This window comes from Hemitrygon akajei, chromosome 21 (genome assembly GCF_048418815.1).
Source record: "Hemitrygon akajei chromosome 21, sHemAka1.3, whole genome shotgun sequence".
NCBI classification, from domain to species: Eukaryota; Metazoa; Chordata; class Chondrichthyes; order Myliobatiformes; family Dasyatidae; genus Hemitrygon; species Hemitrygon akajei.
Window position 1 is genome coordinate 22,390,837 of NC_133144.1, and position 17,284 is coordinate 22,408,120.

The window sequence follows — 17,284 nt, forward strand, 5'->3', positions numbered from 1 at the left end:
GTGGAAAGACCATGATCGCCCATGTCATATGACATGGCACAAAAACGAAAGAATGAACACATTGTGTCGTTTTTAAGCTGTATTATGATGAATTAGGAAGGAATGAAAAGTAACCAGTTTCTCTGGAATCTAGTAAGAGTCAGCATCTTAAGTAAAGCAAGAGGAAGAAGACCAGAATGAAATTTATGTCACAATAATCGGTGAAACATTACTTACTAAATCACCTTAATAGCTGGCTTTGCAGACGATAATCCTCCATCTTACATTATCAAATTCACTCCTGCCTATGATGTGGGTGGGGGTGGGGGGGGGCTCCTTAGTTACTTACTTGCTGCCTATTACACCACTGGCATTCTGGACAACAGTGAAGGTCCTCCATCTCTGGTGGTGTCCAAGTATTCCTTCATCACGTCAGTAGCTTCCACTTCTCCCAATTTCCACTACTGTCAGTCATGTAGGTCCTGGGTGGAGATGCGGGAATCCTGCCACGTTCAAATGTAGAAAGATCCTTCATTGCTGTTTCTGAAACAATTATCTTTTACCAGTCAGAGTTGTTAGTTCTGGACCACTCTTAGTCTGGTCTCTACCCTTTGAACTGTTTGGCATGGGTGACCCTACCTAGAGCCAGAACATAAAACCCTGACCCCAGCCAACACAGCTCTCTGGGTCACTGAGGCAGGCAAGCCTCCAAACCCTGACAATGTGGTGGTCCTCTTGGAGAGTGATGGGGGGGGGGGTCAAAAAGCCTGGGTAGACAGGGACGTATCCATTAGCAGGTGAGTCTAAGATCCACGGGCATGGCACCAGTACTAAGGATTGTCCCTTTGAAACCGAGATGAGGAGGAATTTATTTAGCCAGAGGGTGGTGAATCTGTGGAAAGCATTGCCCCAGAATGTGGTGGAGAGCACGTCACTGGGTGTATTTACGGTAGACATTGATAGACTCTTGATTGGTAAGGGGAGGGATAACATTTAGGGGCAGAATGGTGTTATAAATTTATTTATTTTATTATTTATTGAGATACAGTGCGCAGTAGGCCCTTCTGGCCCTTCGAGCTGTGCTGCCCAGTGACCACCCCCCCCCCCCCCCACATCCCGATTTAACCCAAGCCTAATCACGGGACGGTTTACAAAGACCAATTAACCCACCAACCGGTACATCTTTGGACTGTAGGAGGAAACCTGAGCACCCGAAAGAGATTCACGTCGTCATGGGGAGAATGTACAAACTCCTTACAGACAGCAGTGGCAATTGGATCTTGGTCACTGGTACTGTAAAGTGTTGTGCCAACCACCACACTAATAATCAGCCAAGACTGAGTGGTAGATCAGACTTGGTGGGCCAAATGGCCAAATTCTGCTCCTACCTCACGGTCTTATGATCAGCTTCCTTGGGTATACCCTCTCTATTTTTGCTATTCAAAATATTTAAAAATATTCTTCGAAGACACCAAAGGATGGTGTTTCTCTATTGAGATATATTTCATGTGCAAGGATTCTTTAGTTCAGTTGCCTTGCACCTTGTTTGATGCCCAGTTCCAGATAAACAAAAATTCCTTTCTGCTAAATACAGGGAACATGAAAGCAGTGAGGTTTTGACCCCCCTCTCTCTCTCCGGCACTGTCTGAAATTGAGTCTGCCTGATCACTACCTTGTTCTTCATATATAAATTCTCATCACCTCTATCACAAAGAATGCCTGCTCTGACCTTCATCCCATTCTTCAACTCCATTCCTCATTTGTTCAAGGGTAGATTTGTACTAAAACTTAATAGGAGGCAAAATCTGTGGAGGCAAAGGGATGGTCAAAATGTTGAGTCAAGACCTGCATCAGGATCGAGAGGTGGAGGGCAGTTAGCTGGTATACAGAGGGGAGAAAGAGGGTGAGACAGAGGCTCAGAGATGTAAGGTGGAAACAGATTAGGAATAAATAATGAGGAAGATGGAGCTGATGGTGGAGGGGGGGTATAGAAATTGAGGATGATAGGTGATAGGTGGAATCAAATAAGGGAGGGATTATGGGGAGATAGAACCAGCTGGGAGAAGGGTGAAATGTCTTGGGAATGGAAGGGAAGGTGGTGGAGTGGGAGGGTTTGATAATTTGAATGGAGGGAGAGAGAACGAGGGTGGGCTAGTAGAAGTTGAAAAGGAATAGAGGGGGTCGAGTTACCTGAGATTAGAAAATTCAACATTCTTACTATTGCATTGTAGACTACCATATTTCAAAGTTCAAAGTATTTTTTAATCAAAGTACATATATGTCACCATATACAGCCCTGAGATTCATTTTCTTGTGGGCATACTTGGTAATAATAATAACAGAATCAATGCAAGACTGCCCATCATGGGTGTTCAACCAGTATACAGAAGACAACAAGTTGTGCAAATACACAAAGAAAGAAAAATAATGATAAATAAATAGGCAATAAATATCAAGAACATGATGTGGGACTCTCAGTAACAGTGGTGTTAACTGTTCAGGCTAACAAAATGGCTTCTCTGTAATGCTGAAATGGGTTTCTGTTTCTAGTATGTTTGGGTTATGACTATCGATAAGGGGGAAAATAACCAATGGAGAATTGTTATACTATCTTGTATGTGTAAGCTGAGCGGGAGTTCGCGGTCTTTTTCGGGAGGAGAGCGAGGAGGACGGACGTGTGAGGAGCGGACAGCGGTTCCAGAGCGACGGATACTGGACGCCGATGGTTCGGACGGTAGCCGAAAGCTTGGAAGGTCATTGTGGATGGAACCAGAGGTGTGAGCTCCAATGTATTAAAAATTATGTGCACAAACTGGTAAACTTATTTACTTGGAGCCTTTAGATGATCTGTTTCTACTAACCCATCACTAAGAGATAACTATAAAGTTGCAATTATTTACTGGCTTTTGAGTGTATTGTCTGGTATTTGTGTTGCGAGCGTGTACTGGGGGGGGGGGGGGGCATCACTCCGTACTTACACCGAAGCATTACACTATTGACACGGTGACGGTGGGTTCACCCTGGGCAAATGGGGGTCAACTGGGGGCACGGAGACTACAATGAGATCAAGGATCTTTGAAAGTGAGTCCATTGGTTGTGGAAAAATTTTAATGATGAGACAAGTGAAGTTATCCTCTTTGGTTCAAGAGCCTGATAGTTGAAGAGTAATAACTGTTCCTGAATCTGGTGGTGTGAGTCCTGAAGCTCCTGTACCTTCTTCATGATGGCAGCAGCGAGAAGACAGCATGTCCCAGGTGGCGGGGGGTCCCTGATGAGGGATGCTGCTTTCCTGCGACAGCATTTCATGTAGATGTGTTCAATGGTGGGGAGGGCTTTACCCGTGTTGGACTGGGCTGTACCCACTACTTTTTGTAAGATTTTCCATTCAAGGCCATTGATGTTTCCACACCAGGCTGTGATGCAGGCAGTCAATATGTACTCCACTACACATCTATAGAAGTTTGTCAAAGTTTTAGATGGCATGCAAAGTTTCTGCAAACTCCTAAGGAAGTAGAGGTACTGTTGTGCTTTCTTCGTAACTGCACTTACGTGCAGGGTCTGTCTTGTATATTCAGAGTATTTACCATCAGGCTCAAGGACAGCTTTCCCACTGTAATCAGATTTTTGAATGAACCTCTCATACACTTGAAGACAAGCTCTTGATCTCTCAATGGCCTTGCTCTTTATTTGTTTACCTGCAGTGCACTTTCTCTGCAACTGTATCTCTTTATTCTACGCAACACATACAAAATGCTGGAGGAGCTCAGCAGGTCAGGCAGCATCTATGGAAATGAATAAACAATCAATGTTTTGGGCAGAGACCTTTCATCGGGACTGGAAATGAAGGGTGCAGAAGCCAGAATAAGAAGATGGGGAAAGGGGAAGGAATACTAGCTGGCAGGTGATGGGTGAGAGCTGGTGGTGGGGAAGGTGGGTGGGTTGGGGAGGGAATATGAAGCAAGAAGCTGAAAGGTGAAAGAGAGAAGAGGTGAAGAGCTGAAGAGAAAGAATTTTATAGAAGAGGAGAGTGGATCATGGGAAGAAGGAAAGGAGGAGGGGCACCAGAAGGAAGTGATGGGCAGGTGAGGGGAAGAGAAAGGTAAAAATGGGGAATGGAAAAAGAAAGAAGGCGGGGGAGAGGGGAGAAACCACCGAAAGTTAGATAAATTAATGCCATCAGATTGGAAGCTAACCAGATGGAATTTGAGGTGTTGGACCTCCAACCTGAGTGTGGCCACATCGTGGCTGGAGAGGAAGCCATGGACCAACATGTCGGAATGGAAATGGGAAGCTGAATTGAAATGGATGACCATCAGAAAATTCCGTCTTATTCTCTATCCCTGAACTTTACATTCTGGTCTTCATTTTACTGCCTTGAAGTACTTATGTATGGAATGGTCTGTCTGGAGGGCATGTAAACAAAGGCTTTTCATTGTACTTCAGCACTTGTGGCAATGAGATAAACTAATACAAATTCCAGCCAGAAACAGACTGAGGCAATTAGTAGATTGTTCCATTAAGAAGTTGCAATTTTTGTTGCCTTTTTGATTGTGGCTCATGCAATAGATTTATGCGTGAATGCAGATGAATGAATTCCGTCAAGTCCATTGAGCTCAGAAAACCTTGAAGATGAAATTGTGTCACTGCAAATACGCCCAAGAATTCTAATGCATTTTGTCAATTGCAAGTGGCTGGTAAATTGCAGTCCACAGTCAGAATCAGAATGAAAATTAAAATCAGATTTATCATCACTCACACATTTTGTGAAATCTGTTGATTTGCTGCAGCAGTGTAATGCAAGGTTTAGAAATTAATATAGGTTGCACAAAGTAAATAAATAGGGCAAAAGAGGAACAGTAAAGTAGTGTCAATGGGTTCATGGACCATTCAGAAAACTGCTGGCAGAGGGGAAGAAAAAGTTCCAAAAATGTTGAGTATGGGATTTCAAGCCTTAGGGAGGAGGGCACGTCCCGGATGGTGAGGGTCCTTAATGATAGATGCCAAATTCTTGAAGCAGCACCTTATGAAGATGTCGTCAATGGTGATGAAGGACGTGCCTGTGATGACTGGCTGAGTTTACAACCCTCTACAGCCTCTTTAGATCCTGCATATTGGAGGCTCCATAACAGGCGGTGATTTAGATCCTGCATATTGGAGGCTCCATAACAGGCGGTGATTTAGATCCTGCATATTGGAGGCTCCATAACAGGCAGTGAGAATGCTGGTTATAGTACAGAGACATAACAAATCCCAAAGCTGAGGAGTACTGTTACAATCAGTTCAGTCAATTGTTATTGCTGGATTTCAGCCATCACTTACCTCAGTTTTGCCAGTCTTGTACGCTCAAGTGTTTTAGTGGACTTGTTTCAAATGGAGAATGATTGCTTCTTGATACTCATTGATAATAAAAGAAAAAGTGACACCTTAAAATGAGGAGCAGCATGGTAGTGTGGTGGTTAGCACAACACTTTACGGTACAGGTGACCTGGGGTCAATTACTGCTGCCACCTGTCAGGAGTTTGTGCGCTCTCCCCATGACCACATGGGTTTCCTCCGAGTGCTCTGGTTTCCTTGCACAGTCCAAAGACGTATGGGTTGGTAGGTTAATTGGTCATTGTAATTTGTCATGTGGTTAGGCTAAGATTAACTTGGGGGTTGCTGGGCAGTGTGGTTTGAAGAGCTGGAGGGGTCTATTCTGCAATGTACCTCTATAAACATACAAACAAACAAACAAATAAAATGTTCCAGTGGCTTTAGGGCACAGTAAAGAGTCCACTTAGGGCAGCAAAAGAAGTGCCCAAGATCTAGCCTCTTGAGAGCAAAGTACATGTTAGTGAAATGATAGAAGCTAAAAGGGTGGGCATATATTGCATATCCTCACAGTGCATTTTTGCTAACGCAGCCAAGCAGCCTCCAATTCCAGACACATTTGGAACAGCTACAGTTTTCTTCTTGGATGGCATCTGATGTTTAGATTCAGCCTTGATGCCTCGAGGAAGTGAAACTCAGTTCTCTGCCCTGCTGCAGAAGGATGAGATGGCGCACTCACTGGTATCATCGGAATCTGAATCAGGTTTATTATAATTGATGTACAGTATATTGTGAAAATTGTTTCGTGGCAGAAGTACTGTGCAATACATAAAATATACATAAATTTACAATAAGAAACACAGTGGATTCTGGTTAATTGAGCCAGCAGTTAATTGGGGCAACCACTTATCTGGGACAACACTTAAAAAACAAAAACTAATCAAGAAAAAAGCCATGATTCTCTTCATTTATTTGGGACACCATGCTGCTTATTTGGGACAGGAGACTATTACCTGCAGTTTCTAACTAGAATCAGACATGTGAAGTTGCATGACCATTGGACACTACACTGTGCTTAAACCGAACAGTTTTTAAATAACATCGGTTGTATGTGTTTGTGTTCAAAAAGCAATGATTTTTGTCACTGATAGTTGGCGAGAAATAAGCAGTAAGGCAAATCAGACCTGTTTTGCTGACTGAAGTTTCAAGCATTCAGGCTAGGAGATGCTGGAAATGGCTGTGAAAATGATTTCACTACATCAACAAGTTAGAAACTATGGAGAATTTGAAGTTATCAACAATCATCTTGAATGTTGCAATGAAAATGAAGATTTGAAAGTTGCAATTGTTGAATGTACTGTATGAAGGCAGTCCATTATCGGCACTGAGAATCAGCACTGATTTTGTTCATTTACAGTCAACCAAATGAACACAGCAATACAGAGTTTTATATTACTGTGGTAGTATTGCAAGTGTTCTAATTTATTCTGTATTTCATTTAAGTACATAATTTGTTACTCGGTTTTTTATACCTTTTAACTACTTCCATGAAACTTCAGCTAATTGGGGCAGCCACTTAATTGGGCCAAAATCTACAAGTCCTGATGTGTCCCAATTATATTAATTGGGCCATTGGTTAATCGGGGAAACAGGTTATTTTGGACAACTCTTAAAGAACAAAACCTAATTGAGAAAATAGCCAGTATTCCCTTCATTTATTTGGGACACTATGCCACTTAATTGGGACAGAAGACTGTGCCAAATAGTTTCTAACTAGCATCAGATGTGTGCACGTATGTGACTGTTAGATACTGTACTGCGCTTAGAGTGAACTTTTTAAATAGCATCAGTTGTGTGTGCTTGTGTTCAAAAAGCAGTGATTTTTTGTCACTGATAGATGCTGAGAAATAAGCAATAGGACAATTCAGAACTGTTTTGCTCATGTGGTTTCAAGGATTCTGGCTCGGAGATGCCAGGAATAGCCACAAATGAAAATAAAGTGACTTCACTCCTTCAAGTTAGGAATTGCAAAAGATGTGACGGTATCAGCATTCATCTTGAATGTTCATCGACTATAGATCAGCACTTAACACCACCATTTCCATAATCCTGATTGAGAAGTTATAGAACCTGGGCCTCTGTACCTCCCTCTGCAACTGGATCCTCGACTTCCTAACCAGAAGACCACAACCTGTATGGATTGGTGATAATATCTCCATCTCGCTGACAATCACCATTGATGTGTGATTAGCCACTGCTCTACTGTTTGTACACCCATGACTGTGTGGCTAAGCATAGGTCAAATGCCATCTATAAATTTGCTGATGATACAACCATTGTTGGTAGAATCTCAGCTGGTGATGAGAGGGCGTACAGTAGCGAGATACGAACTAGTGGAGTGGTGTTGCAGCAACAACCTTGCAATCAACATCAGTAAGACGAAAGAGCTGATTGTGGTCTTCAGGAAGAGTAAGATGAAGGAACACATACCAATCCTCATAGAGGGATCAGAAGTGGAGAGAGTGAGCAGTTTCAAGTTCCTGGTGTCAAGATCTCTAAGGACCTAACCTGGTCCGAACATATCGATGCAGCTATAAAGAAGGCAAGACAGCAACTGTACTTCATTAGGAGTTTGAAGAGATTTGATTATCAACAACAACACTCAAACACTTCTATAGATATACTATAGAGAGCATTCTGACAGGCTGCATCACTGTCTGGTATTGGGGGGGGGGGGGGAAACGACTGCACAGGACTGAACAAAGCTGCAGAGGGTCGTAAATTTGGTCGGCTCCATCTTGGGTACTAGCCTAGAGAGTACCCAGGATATCTTCAAGGACTGGTGTCTCAGAAAGGCAGCATCTATTATTAAAGATCCCCAGCACCCAAGGCATTCCCTTTTCTCACTGTTACCATCAGGTAGGAGGTACAGAAGCCTGAAGGCACACATTCAGCGATTCAGGAACAGCTGAAACTGTGAACACTACCTCACTTTTTTAGTATATATTATTTCTGTTTTTGCATGATTTTTAGTCTATTCAATATACGTATACTGTAATTATGTCACTGATTTATTTATTTTTCTTCTATATTATGTATTGCATTGAACTGCTGTTGCTATGTTAACAAATTTCACGTCACATGCTGATGATAATAAACTTGATTCTGATTCTGTTACAATGAAAATGAAGATTTGGAGGATACAACTTTGGATAGCATCGTATGCAGGCAGTACATTAATTATACTGGGTGTCTATACTGAATTTGTTCATTTACAGTCATTCAAAAGAATGCAGCAGAGTACACAGGATGAATTCCTCCATCAATAACTATTAGGAACTAATACACAGCTTGATGGCACTGTAGTAGGATTGGTAGTGTTTGAATTTGTTCTGTATTTCATTTATAAACATAATTCGTTACTCAGTTAAATGGTAGTTTGTCTTTTTTATACCCTTTTAACCATTTCCATGAAATCTTGACGAATGGGGCAACCACTTAATTGGGCCAAAATCTACTGACTCTGATGTGTCCGAGTTGGTTACATAAATGTTCTTTGACAATAAACTTGCTTTGGTTGCAGTGCATGACCGTGACAGGTTTTGTGCCTCGCCGTGCCCTTCACACACCACAAAGCATTGCAGAACCAGCCTCCGGGCTGTGTTCATGGACTATTCAGAAATCTGGGAAGAAGCTGCTCCTAAAATGCTGAGCGTGTGTCTTTAGGCTCCAGACCTCCTCCCTGACGGTGGTAATGAGAAGAGGGCATTTCCTGGGTGGCGAGGGTCCTTAATGATGGATCTCGCTTTTTTGAGCCATTGCCTTTTGAAGATGTCCACACTGGTGCCCATGATATATCTGGCTGAGTTTACAACCCTTTGTAGCTTGATCTGATCCTGTACAGTGTCCCCTCAATACCAGAATCAGAATCATGTTTATTATCACCATCATGTGTTGTGAAATTTGTTAACTTAGCAGCAGCAGTTCAATACATGAAAATATAGAAAGAAATAACAGTAAGTATATGTATATATATATATATATCCATTGAATAGATCAAAATAGTGCAAAAACAGAAACAATATATATTTTTTAAAAATACCTGTTAGCATGCTCCTCATGGTACACCAGTAGAAATTTGCTAGAGTTTTTCATGACATTTTTTGGTTTTTTGGTTCTCAAACCCCAAATGAAACACAGCCCTTTTCCTATTGCACCAGGACCGGAAGACTGACTGGCAATTAAAATTTAGCCAAATTTTGTTTGTAACATTGAAACAGAAATCTGTTAGGAAAAAAACATGCAGGCAAAGCTCTTTGGTTGGCACAGAATGAAGGACAAAAACAGACTATTCAGACCATCAAGGTCATAGAGTCATAGAGAAATACTGTACAGAAACAGGCCCTTCGGCCCATCTAGTCCATGTTGGCCTTGCTGGTATTTTTCTCCACACACTACTAATCCCACTCACTTGATTTTCCTCTGTTATAGCATTAACTATACAAAATTCTACTTGTATCAATATACAAAACTTGACACACACGGGCACAATTGATGTGGACGTATACGTAAGCATAATTCAACACACACACACTGTGCATTACGAAGCCCACAAAAACATGAAAACACATATGAAACCTTCACAGTAACAGGACATGCTAAAATGACATGGACACGTACAACTAAACACACAATTCACCATAAGGTGGCACAGAGGCACAACTGGCAGGGCCACTGCCTCACACCACCAGCAACCCAGGTGCTCAGCTGCTGTCTGGGTGGGTGTTCTCCTTGTGACAGATGGAAGGAGCTTCTAGCAGATTCTCCAGTTTCCTCAGACACCCCCAAAACATGCGGGTTTGTAGGTTAGCACTCCAATGTATATTGCCGCTAGAGTGTAAGTGAATGGTAGAATCTGGGGGAAAGTGTGGAAAATAAGAAGTGGGACCAATGCAGGATTTGTGTAAATGGGTGATGGATGGTTGGTGCAGATTCAATGGGCTGAAGGGCCTGATTCAATGTTGTATAAGAGGTTGAGACGTTCAGTGTCCTTGTTCGTAATGATTGGTGAGTCCTGAGGACTGTACTGAAGAATGAAGCCCAACGGCCATTCCGGTCCAGGAACAGAGGCTGGAGCTCAAGTCTGCGAGTCCTTGTGAGTCCACTAGGAACGTCGAAGGCCCAATGTCTGCGAGTTCGAGTCCGTTGGAGGCTGGAGGCCCATGACGGCTTGTCTTAGCTTTGGAGGGCAGTACATGGTTGGGTGGGAGGAAGGAACAGAGCTGTTTTGCTGTTGTTTTGTTGTTTGCTGTGTCTTGTGTTGTTCAGTAAAGCATTGTTGGTGTGCTATGTTGGTGCTAGAGTGTTTGACAACAATTGCGGGCTGCCCCTCCCCCCCCCTCCCCCCGCACATCTTTGGCTGTATTGGTTGTTAACAGAAGTGACACATTTCATTGTATGCTTTGACATATATGATAAATAAATCTGGAACTTGAATCTTAATTGTGACTCTAACACACACACACACACACACAAAACCTACAGCACAATACAGGCCCTTCAGCCCACAATTCTGCACTGAACATGTCCTTACTTTAGAAATTACCTAGGCTTACCCATAGCCCTCTATTTTTCTAAGCTCCATGTACCTGTCCAGGAGTCTCTTAAAAGACCATTTCATAGCTGCCTCCACCACCGTTGCCAGCAGCCCATTCCAAGCACTCACCACTGTCTGTGTAAAAAATTTACCCCAGACATCTCCAAGCATCAACACGTCAACAAGCATAATTGTTGCATTGACAGACACCTGTATCAGACTGCAGTAATGCACAGACTTGTTCACACACGTTCCCAGCATTGTATGAATTCACAGCTCTTGGAATGAAGAATACAGCAGCCACATTTCCAGCAGCAGATGAACCATGTCCATAGGAGGTGAGGATTATGACCTGCATGTCTGCAGATTCCATTACTATTTACAGTCGGTGATGAGGATAGGTTTACCCGATTGCATAACTAAGGACATACAGCCAAAGGCATAAACTTTCACCATTAATGCTGACTACATTGTTGATCAGAAAATATAGGCAGTGTTTCATTGAGTGCAGCAGTGATGTGGCATATCTGATGGTCCATGAACCCATAAACACCTCACTATTTATATTTTATTGCAACTTATAGTAATTTTTATGTCCTGCACTGTGCTGCTGCCACAAAGCAACAAATTTAATGACATATGTCAGTGATAATAAAGCTGTTTTATTATCAGGAGTACCGTACATAATCAAATTGCACATAGATTAAGTGTGAGCGGAGTGAGATTTTTGCAAGAACCTGAGAGGGCAACCTTTCACCTCGAGTCTGCACCGTATATGGAGTGAGCTCCAACAGAAGTAGTTGAGGCAAGCACATTAACAGCATTTAAAGGACACTTGAACAGGTACATGGATAGGAAAAGTTTAGTAGATATGGGTCAAATGTGGGCAAATGGGACTAGTTTAGGTTGGTATTTTGGTCAGCTTAAACCATTTTGGGCTGAAGAGCCTGTTTCTATGCAGCATGGCTCTATGATTCTAAGGAGATGGTCAAAGAAAGGATGCAATTATGTTGACCAGAGAGCAGAGGAGATAAACCGGGATGTTGGCTGGACTGGAACATTCCGTTTGTAAGGAGAGACTGGATAGGGTGGTAAATAAAAACACAAAATGCTGGCAGAACTCAGCAGGCCAGACAGCATCTATGGGAGGAGGTAGTGACGACGTTTCGGGCCGAAACCCTTCATCAGGACTGGATAGGGTGGGTTTGTTTTTCCTAGAGAGGAGGAGGGGTGTAATGTGCAAGATCAGAAAAAGCTGCAGAGGATTGTAAACTCTGCCAGCTCCATCATGGCCAAAGGCAAGAAGCTGTTTCTAAAGAGCTTAGAGTGGGGCTTCGGGCTCCTGTACCTCCTCTCTGATGGAGCTAATGAGAAGAGAGAATTATGATTCAAAACTCCATTGATTTATTTGTCCAAGAGCCCATATTGCTTAGTAAAAGTACAAAAAAACTCTAGGTTCAGTGTTCCCGTTTTTCTGGAACAATTGCATCTTCCTCTCTTTTCCATGAAATCCACATTTACTAGTCTGAATTCAATGTTCTAGAAATCATTTTCTTTATCATTAGCTCAGGCCTCTCTATGTAAAGTTCTTTTAGTCACCCACTAATGTGCTTTATGCATATGTCAAACTGAAACATAAAATATCAAGAACTTTGGCAAACCACAGGAAGAAAAATGGTGTTTTGAATGCTGCTTCAAATATAGGGAATGTGCAGTGTGAAAACAATTGCAGCAGTCAACATTTATAACTGCAAGTAGGTCCTGTGATGATTGATTCCTGACTAAACAAACAAAGAGCATTTAATCTCTCTTTCCACCTACATGTTCTGAGAAATGAGGTACTTCAAAGAAAATGCATAAAAGGCCAAGGTTTAAATCCTGTTCTATCATGTTTCTGCAAATGGCATGAATTGTCTTTTAGTGTGCTCAGGTTGTGTCTCACCCTTACATGACCATGTGAACAGTGGATTTTAATTGCCTTATTTTATGAAGTTCAAAGTAGATTTATTATCAAAGATCGTATATGTCACCATACACAACCCTGAGATTCATTTTCTTGTGGGCATTCACAGTAAATGGGCAGCGTAGCAGTTAGCACAACGCTTTACAGTACCAGCGACCAGGGTTCAATTCCCACTGCTGCCTGTAAAGAGTTAATATATTCTCCCTGTGATCGCATGGGCTTCCTCTAGGTGCTCTAGTTTCTTCCCACTTTCCAAAGATTTACTGGTTGGTGGTTTAATTGAGCATTGTAAATTGTCCTGTGATTAGGCTCGGATTAAACTGAGAGTCGTTTGGGAGCTGTGGCTTGAAGGGCCTATTCCATGCTGTAGCTCAATAAATAAGTGAACACAAAGACAAAAAAAGAGAAAAAAGAAATAATAGCGATAATAATAAATAAATAAGCAACAAATATTGAGAGCATGAGATGAAGAGTTCTTGAAAGTGAGTCCATAGGTTGTGGGAACAGTTCAGTGATAGGGCAAGTGAAGCTGAGTGCAGTTATCCCTCTGGTTTAAGAGCCTGATGGTTGAGGGGTAATAACTGTTCCTGAACCTGATGGTGTGGGCCCTGAGACACATGTACCTTCTTCCTGATGGCAGTGGTGAGAAGAGAGCATGTTCTGGGTGCTGGGGTCCCTGATGACGGATGCTGTTTTCCTGTGACAGTGTTTTGTGTAGATGTACTCAGTGGTGGGGAGGGCTTTACTGATGATGGATCGAGTCATATCCACTGCTTTTTGTAGGATTTACCGTTCAAGGGCATTGGCGTTTTTGTACCAGGCTGTGATGCAACCAGTCAATATATTCTCCACCACACTTCTATAAATGTTTGTCAAAGTTTAAAATGACATGCCGAATCTTTGCAAACTTCTAAGAAATTGGGGGCGCTGCCGTGCTTTCATCATAATTGCATTTACACGCTGGACCCAGGACACATGGTCTGAAATGATAACAATGTGGAATTTAAAGTTGCTGACCCTCTCCACCTCTGATCCCCCGATGACAACTGGCTCATGGACCTCCTCATCCTGAAGTTCCTAATCAGCTCCTTGGTTTTGCTGTCATTCAGTGGGAGGTTGTTGTCATGGCACCACTTAGCCAGATTTTCAATCTCCCTCTTCTATGCTGATCCGTCTTCACCTTTGATTCGGCCAATGACTGTGACTGTGATATTGTCAGAAAATTTGAATATGACAGTGAAGCTGTGTTTAGCCTTATAGTCCGAAGTATAAAGCAAGTAGAGCAGGGGGATAAGCACACAGCCTTGTGGTGTACCTGTGCCAATGGAGATCGTGGAAAAGATGTCGTTGCCAATCCAAACTGACTAGAGTCCATGAGTGTGTATATCGAGGAGGTATTGAGGGCTAGGACTTGAAGCTTATTGATTAGTTTTGAGGGGATGATAGTGTTGAATGCCGAGCTGTAGTCAATGAAAAGCATCCTGATGTGTGTATCTCCACTGTCCAGGTGTTTCAGGGTTGAGTGAAGAGCCAATGAAATGGCATCTGCTGTTGACCTGTTGTGACAGTAGGCAAATTGGAGTGGATCCACGTCACCTCTCAGGCAGGAGGTGATATGTTTCATCAACAACCTCTCAGCTCACAGTAGATGAAAGTGCTACAAGACGATAGTTATTGAGGATCGTTACCATGTTCTTCCTCGGCATTGGTAAAATTAAAGCCTGCTTGAATCAGGTGGATACCTCAGACTGCCAAAGCCAGAGGTTAAAAATATCACTGAATATTCCAGCCAATTTATCAGCACAGGTCTTTAATACTTAGCCAGCTACCCCATCTGGGCCAAATACTTTCTGTGGGCTCACCCTCCTGAAGAATGTTCTCTCATTGACTTCAGAGACTAAAATCATATGGTTAATGAGGGCTGTGGGAGTTCACGAAGGTTGCTCCACATTTTGATGATCAAAGTGAGCTCAGAAGGCATTGAGCTCATCTGAGGGCAAAGCTTTGTTCTCACCTATGTCACTTGGTTTCACTTTGTAGAAGATAATAGCACTTAAGCCCTGCCACAGTTGTAGGGCATCCTTCAAGTTTGGTCTGAGATTACCACTCTGCATGTGATATATCTTTCTGGAGATTATATCTAGACCTTTCATATTGAACCTGCTTTCCAGACCTGAACAACACAGATCTAGCGCTCAGCAGATGGCAGATCTCCTAGTTCATTCAGGGCTTCTGTTTGGGGAAGTCTCTGAATGATTTTGTGGGGACTCACTCATCAATGGCTGTTTTTATAAAGTCCTGGGTAACTGTAGTGTATTGGTTCAGATCCTCTGATCATTCCTTGAATACGGTCCAGTACATCGACTATAAGCAACCCCGTAACCACTCCTCTGCCTCTCATGACCGCCTCTATGTTGTTCTTGTCCGTGGAGCCTTGCACTTTAGCCTCTGTCTGGATGCAGGTAGGGGGAGGACAGCAAGTGATCAGATGTCCTGAAATGCGGCCTAGGCACGGAACAGAAGGCATTGCTAACTGTAGTATTGCAGTGGTCAGTGCATTGGGACCCCCGGTGCTGCAGGTTATATGCTGATGGTAATTGGGCAAAGATTTCCTCAAGCAAGCAAGCAAGGGATCAAGTGTTTTCCTGGCGTGTTTGACAAATAAGCTCTTCCTGGGCTTCCACCCATGTACAGGTATCAATTGTAACCGACGTTTGGATGGCAAACTCTGCCATCGCTGAAGAAGATGGCAGAGTTTGTCATCGAAACATCGGTTATAATCGATACCTGTACATGGCTGGAAGCTGGAAGAGTGTTTAAGTTTGATTGAAGTCCCGATGGTGATTTGAACTGTGTTGGGGTGGGCTGTATCTTGTCTGCTGATGGTGGCTCTCAATACATTGAGTGCCTGTTCAACATCAGCCTTCAGCGATATGTAAACTGCCATCAGGATCTCAGAGGAGAACTTGCTTGGTATCTACAATGGTCTGCATTTAATCATTAATTGTTCCAAGTGGGGAGAACAAGAGTGCCACAAGATCTCCACATCTGAGCACCACAGAATTTATCATGAAACACAACCCCACCTTTTGCCTTCTCTGAATCAGCAGTGCAGCCCATCCTGTGTACCGAGAAGCCCTTGGGTCTTACCAATGTCTGCAGTGAGCCAGGTCTCCGTGAACCAGAGAATGTACAATATCTCAATTCACAGTAATTTTGCCCTTAGGTCCTTGTTCTCCAGAAACTGTACATTCGCTAGCAAGATGCTGGGCAGAGGAAGCTTCAGGATCCTTTTTTTTTAGCCTGGCTTTCAATCCTCCCCTCCTCGCTTTCTTTCAGCCATGGCAATGTCCCCTCGTCAGCTTGAAGCACCCCTGAGAGTTAAGTCTGCTGAGTCCTTCAGAAGATCATGAAATCACTAGTTTCTTAGGATGGTTCAAAAGTATGTTACTTAAAGGGAAAATACAGGCTGCGGATTGCAGTAAGAATAGTTCAAAAGAAGTGTATCTAGAAGTTTTGTAAGCTGCCCACACACCACTGCAGTTCACCTGGACCATCTTGCCATATGTGTTCAATGTTTCTTTGAAACTTTGCTTGAGAAATTAAATTAAGTTGTCCTTAGAATGTTAGATGGAGATTACTCTAGAAGAGCCATAGTTATCAACATTATGCTAGAAGAAACTTATAAGTATAGGAAATCCTGTACTCAGTTTTGGCCTGACTGTCTACAGACACGAACCAATAACTCCTGATCTCCAATCCCACCCATGACTTTTCGGTCCCAGGTTTCCGTCACCATTTCCAATTTCCTCCTGCTGGTTTCTGACCAACCATCAATTCTCAATCGATTCCCAGTTCCTCATCACACCTCACTCCCGATCACCCCGGAACTCCCACTTGCCGGTTCACAACTTCTGTTGTTTCTCTCTCTTGATCATCCCACACTCCCCTCCACACCCCAGGATTCCTATCAAAAATTCAAAGTGAATTTACTATACAAGTGCCTATATGTCAGCATACTACTCTGAGATTCATTTTCTTGCAGGCATTTACAGCAGAACAAAGAAATACAATAGAATCAATGAAAAACTGCACACAAACAACCAATGTGCAAAATAAAAATAAATAGATAGATAGTATTGAGAACATGAGTTGTAGAGTCCTTGAAAGTCAGCCTATAGATTGTGGAATCAGTTCAGTGTTGAGGGAGTGATATTATCCACCCTGGTGCAACAGCCTGATGGATGAAAAATAATAACTGTTCCTGAATCTGCTGGTGTGCCACCCAAGGCTCCTGGACCTTCTTCCTGAGAGAACAGCATGGCATAGATGGTGGGGCTGCTTGATGACGGATAATGCTTTCTAGTTACAGTGTTCACTTTCACTTGTTAAATAAATACGCCGCCCTGCATCACGATGTGGTGCGGCAATCTAAA